Source organism: Lampris incognitus, chromosome 20 (genome assembly GCF_029633865.1).
Source record: "Lampris incognitus isolate fLamInc1 chromosome 20, fLamInc1.hap2, whole genome shotgun sequence".
NCBI lineage: Eukaryota > Metazoa > Chordata > Actinopteri > Lampriformes > Lampridae > Lampris > Lampris incognitus.
The window spans coordinates 14,978,444-14,994,092 of record NC_079230.1 but is presented as its reverse complement, the minus strand read 5'-3'; positions in this window follow the sequence as shown (position 1 = coordinate 14,994,092).

The window sequence follows — 15,649 nt, the reverse complement described above, 5'->3', positions numbered from 1 at the left end:
CAGCAACTGTAGCAATAGACCACTAACGCGTCGTCCTCTTTTCAGGGCTCATTTACTGATATTCTGCCCGAATGGCCATCACCGCTCCATTATTCAGTTTTAAATTGCTTTCTCGCTAGCAGTCTGTCGTTTTTTAGGGGGGGGGGGTGACACATCTAGCCTCTCTCTCGTTTTTTCATTTTGATATAAGAATAAATGAATGATAAAAAAAAGAAAAAATAAGTTCATGCAAGTTTAACAATAATGCCAATCAGTTGCTGATAAAACATTGCTGGTGCAAAGACAACTTGCATGTTACGGGGGTCATGACAAGAATTCTGTTCACCCAAAACGCCAAAGAAACACTGCTGCACAAACAGTTCAGCGACGTCGTTTTCATTCTCACAAACGCACCGTTTTGGTTAGCCAGTAAGCATCCGGGGCGAACGGAGAAATATCAAGTGAACCACAATTTCCTGATGCATCTCCTTAAGCAGTGCACAGGAGAGCGGCCCCGAAAAGCAAAAAGAATCAACATTAGGACTGGATATAATGCAAAGCAATTATTTTACACCCCTGTGCACTTTTACATGAAACTGAAACAGGGCTGGACCCCTGCAACCCTTGAGGCGGAGATGAACTTTACATCATTATCTGAAGGCCTATGTCTCTGGTAACCAGGAAGGGGTGGTGCTGTGTTATGGTTACCATGGTTTCTGCTGAACAGTTCAGTGTGATAAATAGAACATGCTTATGTCGAGGAACTGTGCGCGCACGTGTGTGTGTGTGTGTGTGTGTGTGTGTGTGTGTGTGTGTGTGTGTGTGTGTGTGTGTGTGTGTGTGCCAGGTTTTTCCATCCTAATAGGGGCATTTGGTCCCCATTAGGATAGAAAAACCTGAAACCACCTACCTTGTGGGGACATTTTATGGGTCCCCACAAGGAAAAGGGTCTATTTTAGGGTTAGGACTTGGGTTTAGGGTCAAGGTTAGGTTAAGGTAAAGGTAAGGGTTAAGGCTAGGCATGTAGTTATGATGGTTAAGGTTAGGGTTTAGGGCTAGGGAATGAATGTAGTTAATGAAACGTCCACACATGGTGTGTGTGTGTGTGTGTGTGTGTGTGTGTGTGTGTGTGTGTGTGTGTGTGTGTGTGTGTGTGTGTGTGTGTGTCCAGGAATGCGTGCATGTCCAGTTGGAAGATGAAAAGGATGTCTGCCTGTGCTGATCCTCTGCATTCCTACGGTCTGTTAATGTCTCTGTACCGTCTATTGATGTCTCTGTACAGTCTATTAATGTCTCTGTACTGTCTATTAATGTCTCTGTACTGTCTATTAATGTCTCTGTACGGTCTGTTAATGTCTCTGTACGGTCTATTAATGTCTCTGTCCAGTCTGTTAATGTCTCTGTACCGTCTATTAATGTCTCTGTCCAGTCTATTAATGTCTCTGTACGGTCTGTTAATGTCTCTGTACGGTCTGTTAATGTCTCTGTACAGTCTATTAATGTCTCTGTACGGTCTGTTAATGTCTCTGTACGGTCTGTTAATGTCTCTGTACTGTCTGTTAATGTCTCTGTCCAGTCTGTTAATGTCTCTGTACGGTCTGTTAATGTCTCTGTACTGTCTGTTAATGTCTCTGTACGGTCTGTTAATGTCTCTGTCCAGTCTGTTAATGTCTCTGTCCAGTCTGTTAATGTCTCTGTACGGTCTGTTAATGTCTCTGTACGGTCTGTTAATGTCTCTGTACTGTCTGTTAATGTCTCTGTCCAGTCTGTTAATGTCTCTGTACCGTCTATTAATGTCTCTGTCCAGTCTATTAATGTCTCTGTACGGTCTGTTAATGTCTCTGTACGGTCTGTTAATGTCTCTGTACTGTCTGTTAATGTCTCTGTACGGTCTGTTAATGTCTCTGTACCGTCTATTAATGTCTCTGTCCAGTCTATTAATGTCTCTGTACGGTCTGTTAATGTCTCTGTACGGTCTGTTAATGTCTCTGTACTGTCTGTTAATGTCTCTGTACGGTCTGTTAATGTCTCTGTACTGTCTATTAATGTCTCTGTACAGTCTATTAATGTCTCTGTACAGTCTATTAATGTCTCTGTACGGTCTGTTAATGTCTCTGTACGGTCTGTTAATGTCTCTGTACAGTCTATTAATGTCTCTGTACGGTCTGTTAATGTCTCTGTACTGTCTGTTAATGTCTCTGTACGGTCTGTTAATGTCTCTGTACTGTCTATTAATGTCTCTGTACAGTCTATTAATGTCTCTGTACAGTCAGTTAATGTCTCTGTACAGTCAGTTAATGTCTCTGTACTGTCTATTAATGTCTCTGTACAGTCTATTAATGTCTCTGTACGGTCTATTAATGTCTCCGTCATCATTGTTTCATGATGTTTGAGAGTCTGTTGCACATCGGTTTCCCCGAGGGGCTTTAATAAAGACTGGATTTAACTGAGCTGAGCTGAACCGTGCTGAAGATCCCTCCGAGACATAGCTAGCCAGGCTTCATTTATAGCTGCGTGCCTACAGGGCATGTAAACCCTCAAAACCATCAACCACCCCTTGTCTTTTAGACAGCATGGGGTGCTTAGCGTCATGCGTTTGTAACCTTTCTATGAAATCCATCATATCCCTCGGGATGTTTTTCCTTCTTTCTTTCTTTCTCACTGTGATTATGAAGACCTGGATGGATTTGATGGTTCTCGTCTCCCCACACCCAGTATTACAGGGTAATTCATCTTGGGCAGGATTGCTCATCTGTAACCTCGGGTAAAACCAGCTCTGTTTTTTTGAAGTTGAGAAACGTGGCTTAGATTGGGCAGACAGGCGTCTCACTGTAATGTGTCGTAGTCGGGCTGCTAGAAGGTTCCCAGCAGGCTGCAAAACTGATTATTTGAGTAATACAGCGATGCACAGATGGGAAATCATTAATCACAGCTGTTCACTCGTGTTCCGTTTCGTGTCGCCGAAGTCATATTGTTTCGCTCTTATTCCCCCCCCCCTTTTTTTGTAAAGCGTGATTAAAAACTGCTCGTCTTAACGGAAGGGCTGTGCAGAGCAATATAAATGGAAATCGACAGATTGGCCAGCGCTGTTTCGGGACACCAATTTGCAAGGGACCCCTAAAGAACGGTAGTCCCGCACCCACAAACATCACGGATCTCTAATACCCAGAAGGTGGATCCAAGCCTTTTAACCGCGCAATGAATTTAAGTGAAGAAGCAACCCAACACTTTTTAGACTGCAGCCACGACACAGGACCTTATTAAACAAAGACACCATTAACTACCAACCCCTGAAGCTTATTATCCTGTTTCCCACCACCACCACCGCCGCCGCTCTGACTCGGTTACATCGCAGCCATCCTTCCTCATTACCTCACCTGCCTTTACCGCATGTGGCTCATCCACTTCCTGTATTGACAAACACGTGAAGTTCACCGGTGTTGCTGCCTGACCAATCAGCAACAGCGCTGTCACCGCTGCGGGGAGGTTAGGCTGATCAATAGCGCCGGTTAGACCAATGGGATAATCATTACTCCCGCCCGTGATGAGGGGCGGGAGAGAGCGAGAGAGGGAGAGAGCGAGAGAGAGACAGAGACAGAAAATTAAAGTGAAACTGCAGCACTGCCCGTTAATTACATGGCATTTGTCACTGTGTCAGCATCTCCTTTCAGAGATCAACAGATTGGCGCGCGCACGCACACGCGCACACGCACGCACACACACACAGCAGATGATGAATAGGGCGACATCATACGGGCTTGGTAAAGTTTAAGTAGTTTTAATCAGCTAGGTTTTATAGTGATTTCTGATAGAGAGAGAGAGAGAGCGAGAGAGAGAGAGCGAGAGAGAGAGAGAGTGTGTGACGGAGGGAAAGATGGAGAGAGAGCGAGAGAATGTGTGTGTGTGTGTGTGTGTGTGTGTGTGACGGAGGGAAAGATGGAGAGAGAGCGAGAGAATGTGTGTGTGTGTGTGTGTGTGTGTGTGTGACGGAGGGAAAGATGGAGAGAGAGAGCGAGAGAGAGAGAGTGTGTGTGTGTGTGTGTGTGAGTGTATGTGTGTGACGGAGGGAAAGATGGAGAGAGAGAGCGAGAGAGAGAGAGTGTGTGTGTGTGTGAGTGTATGTGTGTGACGGAGGGAAAGATGGAGAGAGAGAGCGAGAGAGAGAGAGTGTGTGTGTGTGTGTGTGTGACGGAGGGAAAGATGGAGAGAGAGCGAGAGAATGTGTGTGTGTGTGTGTGTGTGACGGAGGGAAAGATGGAGAGAGAGAGCGAGAGAGAGAGTGTGTGTGTCTGAGTGTGTGTGTGTGTGACGGAGGGAAAGATGGAGAGAGCGAGAGAGAGAGAGAGAGAGAGAGAGAGAGAGAGAGAGAGAGAGAGAATGTGTGTGTGAGTGTGTGTGTGTGTGTGTGACGGAGGGAAAGATGGAGAGAGAGAGAGAGAGAGAGAGAGAGAGAGAGAGAGAGAGAGAGAGAGAGAGAGAGAGAGAGAGAGAGAGAGAGAGATGCAGTGAGTTAAAAGACAGAAAGTTGGCAGCTTGATAGAGGGAGAACTTCCCTCTCTCCTGGAGTATTTATTCTCTTTTAGATCACCCAGATTCTTCACTGCAAACGCCTCGGTGATTTTCAGCATCGAGTCGCCGACTTGATGAGACTCCAGTCTGGGAGATTTTGGGGTGTCGGGGGGCATGGAATAAAAATCAAAGCACGAGGCCACAGGTTCGTTGTATTGATTTAACCGCTGCCACACACATAGTAATTGGAAAGCAGAGTAAACGGTAAATAGCGTACCGAGAGCAAGAGAGAGGTCACGGCCTGTACTCAGGCAGACAAATGGACAGCCTGATTTATAAACAACCATCTGAATTACTGCTTAGACCAACAGAACAACCAACAGCCATCATTAGATTTAATCACAGGGACAATACTGTAACGTGCATGGATGAGTACACACGTTGGTCCTTAACTAACAGGTCTGACCCTTTAGTCGAGCGGTCAGCGATGTCTCCCGCGGTGCGGGCGACACGGGTTCGCGTCCCGGTCGCGGCAGTTCCTGTGGTTGCCCCCGAATTCGCTACATTGGTGTCAGAAGTGGGATGGTGAGACCGTGAGGTCATCGGAAGCGCGTGCGCCCAGAGGTGTGAGGAAGCTGATATGCTGACGCACTTCCCGAAGAAAGGTGGTAGTGTAACGTGCATGGATGAGTAGACACGTTGGTCCTTGACTAACGGGTCAGACCCTTTAGTCGAGCGGTTAGCGATGTCTCCCGCGGTGCGGGCGATACGGGTTCGCGCCGCGGTAGTTCCTGTGGTTGCCCCCCCGAATTCACTACAATACATTTGCCATGAATGCGAAGTACGCCACCATGTCATCGCTGCCGTTCACTCTTAGATCGTCCAAAACATCTTCTGGATAACTTTTTTTTCTTTTCTTTTTTGCATTCTGGGATAAATTGTTCAAATCCGGCTGATCCTTGAGAGTTGGGAACTGTTGCTAATCAGGCACAACGTAATAAAGTTACACCATTAAATCCCAAATGAATACAGCCAAACAAAGTGCTTACATCCAAGTGATTTTATTCTCTAAATGTAATACCGCAATAGATTACATTTCATCAATAAATCAAAACCCTTCGGGCAAAACTTTGCTTTTCATTTTGCCTCGATTAGATGGCACAGAATTTGGTGGCGGGAAAAGATGGAGGACGGGCAACAAACAGCACTCCCAACCCGCCTCAAAACGCAGCACGTGGCGCTCCAGCCTGAGCCAGCTCGACAGCAAAACCCGAGGGAGGCAGCAGCCAGCCTAACTGTCAGCTGTCATCATCGGCGGTCACTCGGGGTCGAGTATGACCGTCCTCCCTCTGGGTCCCTCTGGCTCCTCAGGTGGGCGTAGAGGCCGATCCTGCAGCCGCATGATGAGAGGACGCCTGCGCGTGACAGCTTTTGGAGTGGCTGATGCGCCTGCAGCCACCACGCGGTCCCTGGCAGGGGGTGGCCAGAGTCCAACGGCATGGAGAACCAAGACGATCGGGGACCACCCTCTGTTGCGGCCTTCATCCGCCTTCACTGCCGTTGTGACCTGGAGACATCTTCCGCCAGTTCCACCGTTGAGGTCTTTTTTTGCTCGCACTCCGTCTGGACCCCCCCCCCCCCAGTTGACTTGGGCGCCTTGGGTGACCCGACCAGGAGCCAAGCTCCGGACGGCATCGCTCTTGGGATCATTGGTACACGCAAGCTTCTCCACCACGGCAAGGTGGCGATCCAGGAGAAGCATCAGCTCTACGTATCTCCGCTGTTCCTTTCCCTGTGACTAGTCGACTTAGGGGAAAAAGATGTTGACGCCACGTGGGCTCCAATGACAAGATTAACTTTCCCAATTTTAGAAAGCACTCCACTCCAGCAGCAAAGACATGCAGGCGCTTTCTGCCTGACACGCCTCCCTTCGGCATTCATGGGAAAATAAAGTGGAACAGTTTGCACACGACCTAAATGCTGCTGCCTGGTAACCGCGTGGCACTTAGCAGCAAGACAGAAGCGGGAAGAGTGAGGGGCAGGAGAGAGTGAGGGGCAGGAGAGAGTGAGGGGCAGGAGAGGGTGAGGGGCAGGAGAGAGTGAGGGGCAGACAGGAGAAAAAAAGGAGCAATGCAAGTAGTGATGAGCGTGACAAGAAATTAATGGCAGAAGCAGAGAGCTGAATCCGAGATTAAGGGACGAAGGCAAAAAAAAAAGATGTTGAGGTGAAGGGGCGACAGAAAGAAAAAGAGAGAGATGAAGCTTGATGAGAGGAAGTTCTCTCAGGCACGTCCACAGCTCTGTCCATTAATCAAGGGTTCTTAACAGTGTGACAGAGATTGAGAGATGGAGAGGGGGGGGGACACCATAGAGGCTGGAGTTGCAATCAGGCTTGACCCATCATGAACTAAGTGTTTTACAATATGAATTCTTCACATGTACCACACACACACACACACACACACACACACACACACACACACACACACACACACACACACACACACACACACACACACACACGGTAAACTGTTGTCTCCTTTGCTCTCTATCTCAAACGTCTACACACAAACGTGCATGCATATCTTTGAACCTGTCAGTGGTTGTGTGTGTGCGTATACGTGTGGTTTTGCACACACGACACGTGTACATGTATGCGTGCTCAGCAGGCACCGGCAGCGACAGAGATTAAATCTAAGTGTGTTTCACAAAGACAGCCAGCGGGATTAAAACCGTGTGGGTGTGAGAATGGTGGCCGTGCACGCCGTGTTGGTCTGTGCATGTGTGTGTCCCTTTGCAAATGTATGCTCGCTTTATGTGTGTTTGTGTTGGTGGCAACGGTGGGGTTGTGTGCGCGTGCGCGTGTGTACGCGTGTGCACGCGTGTGTGTTCATGCGCCCATCTCTCACCACCTCCGGGGCTGTAATGGAGCCTCTGCCTGTTCAAACAGACGCTCCAAATGGATAGAATACATGAATTTTAATGGGAAGAGAAATGAGAGGAGGAGGTGAGGGAGAAGAGGGGGAACAGAGAGAGGGAGATAGAGAGAGATGTTAGACTGTAACAAAGGGTTACTCCTCGATGCTATAACCAGTACAGAAGCTGCGACGTCTGTTTGACGGACGCGGCTGTGTTGTTGAGGAGGTCTGTAAGAAGATCAGAACCAGGGATGTGTCTCTTCTTCTCCTCCTCACCAGCAGCCGCGTAGTAGCCAACGTCAGAGACAGTGGCGTTACGCAAGCCACTGGACTCCACTGTATCCCAAACACCGGGTCAAGCAGGTCCCGTCTCCTTGTTTTGACCAACACAAGTCATAACTACAAACGATGTGGGCACTGTGGTCTTCTCTGAACGTGTCCACAGATGGCCTCAGCAACACATTTGGTTTCTGGGTGAACCTGCTGAGGGACTTGACCGGTGAGAAGACAGCAGCAACACATGAGGCAGGATTTACTGCTCGCTGGATGAACTCCAACCAGTAACTTTTGCATTTCTGTGCAACTTCCATCCTCGCGTCGCCAGCTCTGCCGGGGACAACGAGCTGTTGCTGTCAGAAATCCACCGAAGTTACTTACTCAGCAGACCTTTTGCCATCTGGACCCGCTGGGGCGCTGTTATGGCTCCAGTTTATTTTGTCGACTCAGCCAAGTCAGGGCTTTCGTGTCATGCAGGTAGGTTCATCGTGTACGTCACGTCGGAGCTCCTGTATTTTCGGGTCCAGGATGGTCCAGTTCCACGCAGCGTCTACGTCTTCTCTCTGTTGGCATCGGTCAACAATGACCCCAGCTGCCAATCTGCCAATGACCCCACCACCAATCTCCGGTAGTTCTGTCTTGTGTCTGCATATCAGTAGTTGTTGTTGCAGCGTTCGCAATCCTTGCCTTTTAGTCTTTCTCTCCCAGTTCTTCGTTTTTATTTCATCTCGGAAATACTCAGGCTCATATAAATACTGTAGCGAATTCGGGGGGGGGGCAACCACAGGACGCGAACCCGTATCGCCTGCACCGCAGGAGACATCGGTTCTGACTAAAGGGTCAGAACCGTCAGCCAGCGGCCAACGTGTCTACTTATGCATGCACGTTACAATACGTTTGAATGGGTTCACCAAATCCGACCATATATGATTGATTATGAAGAAAAGCATTTTTAATATGGTCCCGGCCGCTCTGATGGCGGAGCGGAATAAACCGCCGTTCTTGCAGTCCGCTCGTCACGTGGCTGGGAGGTTCGTATCCCAGACTCGCCGTCACCGGTCACGGCCAGAGCGTCCACGGGGTAAGGCATTCATTAGGCCAACCCTTACCCGAGGGGTAGTGGGTGTAGATCGGTGGTGTTGGGGGACTCGTCGTTCTCCAGCGACCCCCCCCGGCCCATCCGGGCGCCTGCAGCCAAGCAACCGGAAGCATTCTTCCTACGTGTCCTTCGCGGCCTGAAGGTGATGCAATCCATGCGAGGCTTCAGCGTGTAAAATAGCGAGCGCAGCCGACACAAGTTTGAAGGAAGCTGGTGTTACGACTATCTCCTTCCTGTGGAAACGTGAGCCAGGGGAGTTATTCGACAATAGTTCCCGCCATATGCCACTGGGTTAATCGGGTGGGATAAGGGGAAAACTAGAAATAATTTTATATATATATATACACTACCGTTCAAAAGTTTGGGATCACCCAAACAATTTCGTGTTTTCCATGAAAAGTCACACTTATTCACCACCATATGTTGTGAAATGAATAGAAAATAGAGTCAAGACATTGACAAGGTTAGAAATAATGATTTGTATTTGAAATAAGATTTTTTTTACATCAAACTTTGCTTTCGTCAAAGAATCCTCCATTTGCAGCAATTACAGCATTGCAGACCTTTGGCATTCTAGCTGTTAATTTGTTGAGGTAATCTGGAGAAATTGCACCCCACGCTTCCAGAAGCAGCTCCCACAAGTTGGATTGGTTGGATGGGCACTTCTTTGAGCAGATTGAGTTTCTGGAGCATCACATTTGTGGGGTCAATTAAACGCTCAAAATGGCCAGAAAAAGAGAACTTTCATCTGAAACTCGACAGTCTATTCTTGTTCTTAGAAATGAAGGCTATTCCATGCGAGAAATTGCTAAGAAATTGAAGATTTCCTACACCGGTGTGTACTACTCCCTTCAGAGGACAGCACAAACAGGCTCTAACAGGTACTATTTAATGAAGATGCCAGTTGGGGACCTGTGAGGCGTCTGTTTCTCAAACTAGAGACTCTAATGTACTTATCTTCTTGCTCAGTTGTGCAACGCGGCCTCCCACTTCTTTTTCTACTCTGGTTAGAGCCTGTTTGTGCTGTCCTCTGAAGGGAGTAGTACACACCGGTGTAGGAAATCTTCAATTTCTTAGCAATTTCTCGCATGGAATAGCCTTCATTTCTAAGAACAAGAATAGACTGTCGAGTTTCAGATGAAAGTTCTCTTTTTCTGGCCATTTTGAGCGTTTAATTGACCCCACAAATGTGATGCTCCAGAAACTCAATCTGCTCAAAGAAGTGCCCATCCAACCAATCCAACTTGTGGGAGCTGCTTCTGGAAGCGTGGGGTGCAATTTCTCCAGATTACCTCAACAAATTAACAGCTAGAATGCCAAAGGTCTGCAATGCTGTAATTGCTGCAAATGGAGGATTCTTTGACGAAAGCAAAGTTTGATGTAAAAAAAATCTTATTTCAAATACAAATCATTATTTCTAACCTTGTCAATGTCTTGACTCTATTTTCTATTCATTTCACAACATATGGTGGTGAATAAGTGTGACTTTTCATGGAAAACACAAAATTGTTTGGGTGATCCCAAACTTTTGAACGGTAGTGTATGTATAAAGAATATGGTCCCCCTCTGACCGCACCAAGTGTTGCGCAATAAGCTTGTATAGGAGAACAGGAAGTGAGGCCTCAGGGATGGCAAACGTTTGGCAGAACCAAGCAGGCGTATGTTTTTTTAAACCATCTCATCACAACACTTTTCACTTTACCACATACGACATTTCCCCCTCGGATTTGTACGTTTATTTCGTCGTATTTTCCTGCATCTATATTTTCGAGTCTCTTTGATGGTTTCATTCATCACATCATGGTTTCATTCTGAGTCACTGAACGACAGCGAGGGTGCCTGTCAAAGGTTTTTGCCTGGTCTACCACAGCTTATTCCAAGAATCACCAGGATCACAAGCCTTAACAGACCGTTTCATCTTCTCCGTTGTCACTTTTTTTCTTCAAAATCGTCAGATCAGAGTCTGACCCAGACATGTTTTTTTTGTGCAAAGAATTTCATGAAGATTTAAAGTTACAACTAAAATACCGGTGTGCATTACTCCATGGCCTGAAAATGCTGCCTGTGCGTCTGTGAACACATCCAGAGAAAACAGCGATGCCCACATCGTCTGTAATGACGAGTTGTGTTGGCCAAAACAAGGATACAGGTTAATGACCTGGTTAAACCGGTTTTTGCAACGCAGTGGGATTCAATGGCCTGCATAATGTCGTCGTCTCTGACGCTGGGAACAGGTGGGTAGCAGAGTAGGGGACAGGTGAGTAGGAGAAAGTCATTGTTGAGTGCTTTTCCCACATAGTTGCCGGTCAATTACTGGCATAACCTTTCAGGCACCGCTAGTGATAATCACACATTCACACAATCAGGAGCATTTCCGTCTTGCGCCTTTTTTACACACGCCGTGGCAATGCCGGAACAGATGGGGCAAGGGGCAGCCCAGCAGATAATAATGAGAATCCTTATGTATATATCTGAAAATAGTTGTGTTGTCGTGTTGTTATTCTAACACACTGACAGAGCCACGAAACCGGAGTCAAATTCCATGTATGCGCAAACCTACATGACCGAAAAACGTGATTCTGATTCTAAATACACATTATTTGTACAGCACTTTTCAAAAACAAGTTCACAAAGTGCTTCACAGACGCAAGAACAGAAAATACACAATGCAGTCAAGAAATAGAAAAAGATAAAAGACAATGAAATAAAAATTTTGTAGCGAACTCGGGGGGGGGGGGGGGGGGCAGTCCGGAAGATCGTCTCCACAGCCGGGACGCGAACCCGTATCTCCCACTCCGCAAGCGATAACGTTAACCAGTCGACTAAAGGGTCCGACTCGTTAGCACAGGGCCAACGTGTCTACTTATCCATGCACGCTACAATATAAAAAAAACTACTAAATGAATAAAAGCACAATACAAAAAGAAAAACTCTAATTAAAAGCCATTTTATAAAAATTGTTTTTTTACCATTTTTTTTTTTTAAATAAGAGATGGCAGTAATGCAACACGTATTGATATCAATTTCCTCCTCTGCGCGGACTGAGAGGAGCGCCCTTATTTCTGAATCTGTCCAGTTTCCAGCCGTTCTTGGGGAAAAAAAGAACTTGCGTTGCTGTTATTGACTCGCCCGCGAGGCATGGCAACCGTCCTGGCTTCAAATACGTCATCAGGGGAGTCTTGCATTCGGCTCGCTCGCTCCGCGCAAAAGCATAATCCATCAGATGGACGTAACCCTTTACGTGCCCTTCCCTGCAAAACAGCCCTACCGGCATCTCCCCTGAAATGATGCATGGTCTTGATGTGAGAAATTGGCGGTACAGATTTCCCTGAATATCGATCCCTACTCCTACTCACACATGACTCCATGCAGGAAGTGTCCCTGAACACTTCAGGAGAAGACCGCATGTGTGATTGAGGTGCGTGGTTTCAACTTCCCATGAACCATGTTGACAACACTGTAGCGAATTCGGGGGGCAGTCCGGGACCGCGACAGCCGGGACGCGAACCCGTGTCTCCCACTCCGCAAGCGACTACGTTAACCAGTCGACTAAAGGGTCCGACCCGTTAGCCAAGGAACAACGCGTCTACTTATCCATGCACGTTACAATACAAAAAAAAAGTAAAATTACACCGACCATATCCTTCAAACTGCAACTGTTCCTTTACGGATCCCCAGGTTTCGCTGTGATTTGTGGTTTTTTGAAATTCCATCTCTTTTTGTCTTTTTCTATGATTGCCTTGCTTTTATTCTCTCTTTTGTCTCCCTTTCTGTTTCCGTTTACTGCCCTTGTCTTTTCCTCTCTTCTCCGTTTCCTTCACGGTTTATAACTCCTCTTTCTGCCGCTAGCTTTGTTTCCACAACGCATCTTTTACGCGCATTTTGAAGTATCGTGCTAGAAAAGGTTTACGGAAACAGCAAATTAAAAATTTATTTTTTCAATTTTGCACAAAGAGAAAAAGGATTTTATGCTCGTTTGAGGTGGTTTTGGCGTTTTCCAAAAAACAGTTGATGCGCTAAATGGGAGACGGAAGCACCTTTGCCGAATAAATTAGAATAATTTAACTCACATGAGTGATCAGCTGTTTCCGTTCACAGCAGCTTCCGGGATATTGCCACCATGTGCATTTCTTTTATCTTCGTCTCCAGACACATGAAACATGGCCAATAATAGCTGGCATGAGAGTACACTTACAACCTTCCCAATTGAAACAAATCAATACAGGAATCAGGAACAATTCATGTCATTTCATATCATGCACTTGTCATGGTGTGTGATCTGGGGCATCGGCGTTCTCCCGCCCCCTGATTGATGCTTTGATTCACCTGCGCCCGTGTACCCGAATGACATTGATTGCTCGGCTTCACTCATCTCCCCTTTCTCCGATTGGCTGTCCGGTTCCTGCGCACCTGCGCCCAACCTCCCTGATTGGCCTCCCCTGGGTATACACGTCCCTTGGTTGCTCTGGCGCTTTGTCAGTTGGTCTCACGCTCTCACAGAGACACACTCAAGAGACTTTTGATCGCCAGAGTGCCACATCCTGTTGTGAGCTTTCCCCGCTGTGTGTACCTGCCGTCTGTACCTGCTGTTTGTTAGTCTCGTGTGATAAAACAGTCGTCTGAACCGGTTTGCCTCCACCGTCTGCACTTGGGTCCTCTCCCTGCTCTTGTCGTGACAGTACCACGCACACAAAAGAAACATAATTCCGTTTCCCACAGCAGTGCAACACAAAAACAACACCACCAAAAACAGACGGGAAGAGAAAAAAACATCCTACAACACATCCAGGGCAACACAGTCGAAAAACTCCTAGCCTTCCTCACTTCTGCGTCCCGTCAGACCGACCTGGTGTTTCCCCCTCAGGCGCCGCTCCAGGCAGGACCGTGCTCCCTGGGCCTATCGGATGCAGCAGACCAGACTCCCCCAGCAGATCCAACACCAGTTCTCCAGCCAGACACCCTCGACACACCTCCCCAGCACTCCACACGACGACGCAGACAAAAACACTACACAGTCGACGCTAGGCGAGGCCGCCGCCAGACCGCCTTGGTGTTTCCTCCCAGGGGGAGGGGCGTGGGCAAGCAGTTAGCTTAGCCTGCCCCGCTTCCGCGTCCTGTCAGAATGCCATCTGTGTTTCCTCTTTGGGCCCACAGGACGCAGAAGACCAAGCTCTCTCAGCTGATCCAGCATTCCCAGCCAAGCAAAATCAACGATCAAAATAAAAACTTGACACGATGACACAAACTTAGACATAGACGTGGACAAAGCCCAGATAGCATCCGGATGTGGGCCACTTCAGGCAATGATGCAGCACTGATGGCCTTCTTCTGGCCATGACAAAACGGATGTGAGTCTAAAGTGGCCCACATGTATAATCGCAAATATGGCCTAAATGTGCCAAATCAAATGTAGGCCTTTTTTGGCAAAGACGCGGTGCTCTCGGCAACATGTAATCTGGATGTGACCCTGAAGTCGCCCGTGTGGTAAATGGTGAATACGGCCCAAATATCACAAAACAAATATGGGCCACCTTTGGCAAATATGTGGCACATGCAGCGTTGCTATTGGCTTGATTCTGGCCCAGATCTGACAAACAGGAGCGGACCGCCCAAGTGCTATCATTCCCCGCGGTATGTGGGCCGGATGGAAGTGTCAGTGTGGGACGGGTCCAGGTCACAGCAGTTTTGCTATCTGGGACTGCATAATCAGGACAGGGTGACAGGTGACAGGTGAGCAAAGCAGGGGCAGGAACAGGAATGGCAAGACCGGGGAGCCTTCAACATAAAACAGGAAACCTAGATAACATAACTATGACATTGGGATCATTGGTACACGCAAGCTTCTCCACCATCGCAAGATGGCGATCCAGGAGATATGTACATATGCTGTACACACACACACACGCACACTCAAACCACCCCCTTGGCTTTTCTCTCTGACAGGCAATTCCATCTCACCTGAGTGTGATAAGATGGGTAGATGTTTTCAGCAACAACAACAAAAAGAAAAGAAAAAAAGAAAGAGAATGACTCATCTGTGTAGCCAAGAATTATGGCGGCAATTCATCAGCGCTCTTGCCCTGACACTAGACAGAAGGAGATGCATCCCTAACGTGTCACACAGAGCACGTATCAAATCCAGGCGGTAATGCCTTTACAGAGCACCGTCAGTCCTGACGCTGGCCGCCACATGGGCGAAAGGCTCCCCCAACATTATCCTGCCAAGGAGACGTCGCGTGTTTGGAGAGGCAGCTTCATCGCCATCCTTCTCGCTCTCCATCAAACACACACCTGAATATATATCCCAAAGCTTTCGGTGGCTGACTTGTGTAGCGGGCTAAGTCATTTGGATCCGTTCATACTGAGTGCAGAGGGATGGTCAGAGAGAGAGATGGGAAATGATTACTGTGCATGTAGGGGGACTTCTACAAAAGCCGCTGTTGTATGTGCTGCAGATGAAAGCTGAACACTGGGTATGTAGTACATAATGGGCAACTTCCGTCCTTTCACAAAAGGATCCCCTGAGAAACAGTAAGAAAACGTCTCCTTTTTTCTGCCTCGTAATCCTTTTCCTTTCACCAACCCCATTCAAGCAACCCCCACACATACATACATCCGCCCAGCTCCCTTTCAGCAGAGCTTGACTGGGAAACAAAAGCAAGGATGTCCTAGTCTTCTGAGAAGAGCTCTGGGCCTATGTCGGTGTGTTTGTGTGAGTGTGTATGCCTGTGTTCATGTACTATGTATGGTCGTCTGTGTGTATGTGCACACGCCAACAGGTATTGTGTGCACAGCACTGTAATTGCAAACAACGTCCTTACTTATGTATATCAAATAATGCATTTCACTTAATTTATACTAGTTTAGT